General features: G+C 41.1%; 1 pseudogene; it reads right to left on the bottom strand.

Moving 5' to 3' along the window:
* Nucleotides 1-1123: 1123 nt before the first annotated feature.
* On the bottom strand, nucleotides 1124-4560 carry LOC144806153 (uncharacterized; annotated as a pseudogene).
* Between the last annotated feature and the right edge of the window lie 340 nt (nucleotides 4561-4900).

Below are 4900 nucleotides of genomic sequence, written 5' to 3'. Positions count from 1 at the left end.
GACCAAATCCAGCTTATATCCCATGCACAAACTAACAACTTAAAACAGGAAGTGCTGCCACAATTAGCACTGGGGTGGCACCCTAACATCTTCAGGTATTAAGCGATGAACTTACCACACGAAAATGAACGTGTACAGGGCAACTTAGGTGATATCCAAGGTTTGCAGCTCCCTGTTGTTTTGGGGCTCCTTGCAACTATCGACCCATGGGTAGAGTGGAAAAGCAAAAATGCTGTAAATACATTTATACTACCCCTCTAGTTTACCTGCCTCTGCGCTTCTTCAGGCAGGAAATTGGACTCTGTTTCTGTTCTTATGGACTTAATCTGGGGAGCGGGCCACAAGAGAGTCGCGCTTCGCAAACTTTATTCTAACTTGGAACGGGATGAGGATGTACATTTAAAATACTAATAAAGAACTACAAACTACTGTGTGACTTGGAAGACGATTATTTCTCAATACAGCCCTTGTTTGTGATCTCCTTAGAGTTCTCACATTATCATCTGCACTAGAAGAGATGGAGGCCTGGGGTGTCTGATCAAAGAAACTCATTTGCATACAAAGGGGGGTGAAAGCCTGTTCACAAAGCACAACACAACTTGTTTATGTAAAAGTTTGAACATTGCACAGGGAGTGTGATTCAGTGTGAGTGTTGTATGACAGGAGCAGGCAGTCTTAGTTGCTGAGACATGGATCTCTGACGGGTGCCTCTTGAGCTCTTTCAACTGTTTGAGACTGTTTGAGAGGCAGTCTCAAATTCCCGGGGCACAGCTTCCAACAGCTTCCCTCATAATCTTTGATTTTTGCATCTACAGGTGATGCAGAAGCCACCTAAGACAGTAACCTTGGTGTGCTTTCTGGAGTCAGCCTCCTTCGCTTTTTCCAAACTTTGGTCAGCAAAGGTAAATGTGTCTTCTACCCAAGTGTTCTTAGTTCGCTTTTGGTAACGTGGCTTGAGCAGTATGGCCTAAGGCACGCTTGAAGGTAAAGCAAAGCAGTGGAAGTCACACATTTCAATACAGTTTATTAAAAATAGACAAGGAACTTAAAGATTCAAAACAAGTTTAGATTAAAAAGAATATTTAATATTTATTCAGAAGCAAAATCTAAAGGAGGGCTGTGATTTAAGGATTATTAATTACAAAAACAACTGTCAAAACCAAACAAAAAGGAAAATGAATTAAAAAAAAGCAGATCCACTGAATCAATCAGGAATTCACCTACAAAATTGTAGCTGACTTCGGTAGCTATGCTCAAGAGGACAAAGATAAGTTTAGTCTCTGGTGATGATTAACACTGGAATTTGAAGCAAGGTTTTTGGCTGAATCAGTCTCAGAAGGTGACGAGCTGCACAGAAGTGGCTTGCTGTGCAAAATTCCCACAAAGTAGAGTTGGGTCATCAAGTTGAACCTGAATCCACGGCCATCAAAATGCGGGAAACTTCAAGCAGTTACAACAGCTGCGAAGTCTTCGGAGCTTCCAAGTTATGGAGATGGTTCAAGGTTGATGATAAGAGCCAAAGCATGGAACGTGGCAGGCCTGAGGCCTGGTTAATGGGAAAGCAGGTTCCATTTGAAACAAAAAGAAGATGGAAAGAGAGCACTCATGTGGATCTTTGTAATACGAGGCTGTGTCCTTTTGGAACAGAAGTCATTAGGACTATTTAGAATGGGGCCAAGAACGGTTTGCATATGACTGGCCTCGTCTGTAGTTACACAAAGACTAGAGAATGTGGCGGGATGGTGCCGAGATTAACTACCAGTTCATCCATCACCTTTAGTTTTTCTCAATGATCAGCCCTACGTGGTACAGACATGAACAGATGTTGGTCCCATAGAGACCTTCGACAAAGGGACTCCTGCTGCAGCCCCCTGGTGAGGCTCATTGAGGTTGGAAACAGTTTGAGGTTCAAGCATTCCAGATCCTTGGGGGCGTGGCCTCAAAGTTCAGGATCGAATGGACTTTGTGGGTCAGTCATTGCTTATAAACACTCAGCAAACAAAACACGCTGAATGGAATGAGGCCACAAATAGTTACAAAAGAATGAGGTTAATTCAAGCATTTCCATCCCTCGCTGCGTGCTTTTCTCAGTAGAGTTTGTAGGACAATCAATGGAGCGGTGTCTTTGTGGCTGATTCATGTAAATGTTTTGTGATGCTGAAAGCTCCTCCTCGGGTTGACAGTGAGAACGTTTTATTCTCCCACATTGTCTCTCTTATATAGAAAGGTTACATTTACAACTAAAGTTTTTGAAACATTGAGAGCACGAGTCATTTTCTTTCTCATTGTGGGTTCTCTCTTGTTGAATGAAACTGAATCTCCAGCAGACGCTTCCCAGGCATTTAGAACAATGACTAGGTTTTTTCCAGGTAAGTTCTCGCAGGTTGAGTGAGACCAGATTTCCGACTTAAACTTTTCCAGCATTCAAAGAGCTAAAAAGGTTTTTGCCCAGTGTGAGTTCTCTCATGGTAAGTGAGAGTTGTTTTAAATCTGAAGCTTTTGGGGCATTCAGAACACTGATACCTTTTACGCCCAGTGTGGGTTCGTTCATGCACAGTAAGGTTGTATTTCTGACTGAAGCTTTTACAGCACTCAGAGCACTGATAAGGTTTTTTCCCAGTGTGAGTTCTCTCATGGTAAGTGAGAGTTATTTTCCGACTGAAGCTTTTCTGGCAATCAGAGCACTGATAGGGTTTGAGCCCAGTGTGGGTTCTCTCATGTTGAGTTAAACCGGATTTGTGATAGAAACCTTTTTGCCATTCAGAACACTGATACGGTTTCTGCCCAGTGTGGGTTCTTTCATGCACAGTAAGGTTGTATTTCTGACTGAAGCTTTTCCGGCACTCAGAGCACTGATAAGGTTTTAGTCCAGTGTGAGTTTTCTCGTGTTCAATTAAACTGGATCTCTGACTGAATCCTTTCTGGCACTCAGAGCACTGGTAAGGTTTTTGTCCAGTGTGAGTTCTCTCGTGTTCAATTAAACTGGATCTCTGACTGAATCCTTTCCGGCACTCAGAGCACTGGTAAGGTTTTTGTCCAGTGTGGGTCTTTCATGTACAGTAAGGCTGGATTTATGACTGAAGCTTTTACGGCGTTCAGAGCACTGATACGGTTTCTGCCCAGTGTGGGTTCTTTCATGCACAGTAAGGTGGGATTTCTGACTGAAGCTTTTACAGCATTCAGAGCACTGATAAGGTTTGTGTCTAGTGTGGGTCCTTTCATGTACAGTAAGGCTGAATTTATGACTGAAGCTTTTACAGCATTCAGAGCACTGATAAGGTTTTTGCCCAGTGTGGGTTCTTTCATGTAAAGTGAGATTGGATTTGTGATTGAAGTGTTTCTGGCATTCGGGGCACTGATGGGGTTTTAGTCCAGCGCTAGTTTTCTCATGTTTAGTGAGGTGGGATTGATGACTAAAGCTGTTCTCACAGTCATTGCTCTTATTCGAGTTGTTTGTTTCTCCAAGTTGGCTTTGTTCCTGGATACATGCCATCTTAAGACTAAATTTGATTTCTGATTGTGTACTTGTTTATGTTACAACTCAGCATTAACTTCTAAAGTACATTTCAGATGCTCTTCTTAACATATATTTAACTAATGATAGTTTTTACCTGGAGATCATTGTTCTACCTTTAAAGGCACCAATCTAACTTGTCTTATTAACTTTCACCGAGGAGCCCCTTGTATTGATTAAGATGCCCTCATGGATTAATTTTCTCCAAGTTATGCCCTGGTGAATTCACTCTAGTTTAATTAGTCTTATTTAGTGATTCTAGTTTATCACATTTGATTTAGGAGTTTTAAGGTCTTTGGGCTTTAGTGTTTGCCTGTTAGGTATGTTTGTTCATACCTGTAATGACTGATGATTAGGGCATGCCAGGGTGGTTTATGAATTATCAATAGCGTAACACTGGGCCCCTTTATACTTTCTGTGCCAGAATATGCTTTTTTGTTCATTGGTTAATGATCGACTTTGGAGTTACAGGACACTTTGAAACCACTCGGATCAACCCAAGAGACAGAGTTGGTGGGGGAAAATCTTCCTATATTGGAAATGGTAATCCAGCATCTTTGCTGTAACGACATCTGAGAAAGTGTATTTACAATGACTTTCTTTTAAACAACCTTTTCTCTCCTCTCATCTTCAGGAGACAGAGACAAAAGCTTCCGCTTGTAAACCAGGGATATTAGTCTTTTTGACGGTTCTGTCACATCACAACACGTATACGGATGCTGATCTGTTGGGGAGGATTTGCGTCTCCAAAGCATTTCTCATAAACCATCAAACAGAATTTACAACACTGAGTTTTCTCAAGTGCACTGTGTAGGTATCAGTTGTGGCCAATGTTCTCCTCAATCTCAGTTCCTGACACTTGATAAACATTTATGGCCATTTTACTATAGGGATTTGACAACTTTCACATTCACCATTTTCTTCTGCACCAACATCCTCACCATTCCTGGCACATAGAATGTGTTTTCTTCTCAAGAGCTCAAGAATGTTTTAACTTTCCTTGAAATAATCCTTTTCGTTGTATTTCACTAAATTTAAACCTTCTTTTTTCTCTTCATGCTTCAGTCACCTGTAGAAATGGAGTCAAAAATTGTAAATAAACACAAAGAAAAAATATTTGTGACCTTATACTTTGCACAAAGAAAGTATGGACAAAAACAAGCCAGGAAATGAGTTGAGTATCATTTCTGATAGTGGTGAAACAGCTCGGGGACACTGTAGATCGGGAGCTTTGGATTACTGGAGCTCATGGATGTGATAGAAAACGTAATTAATATTTAAGAAAGTAACATAAGTTGCACATATATTGTGACACAGATTCTCAGAAGCAGCCAACACTAAAAATGTTCAATTTCTGTGGCAAAAGCTGGCATCACAATGAGATAT

The sequence above is a fragment of the Lissotriton helveticus genome (genome assembly GCF_964261635.1).
Source record: "Lissotriton helveticus chromosome 1_1 unlocalized genomic scaffold, aLisHel1.1 SUPER_1_unloc_5, whole genome shotgun sequence".
NCBI classification, from domain to species: domain Eukaryota; kingdom Metazoa; phylum Chordata; class Amphibia; order Caudata; family Salamandridae; genus Lissotriton; species Lissotriton helveticus.
The sequence above is the reverse complement of the archived record's forward strand: the minus strand, read 5'-3'. Positions and strand labels throughout refer to the sequence as shown.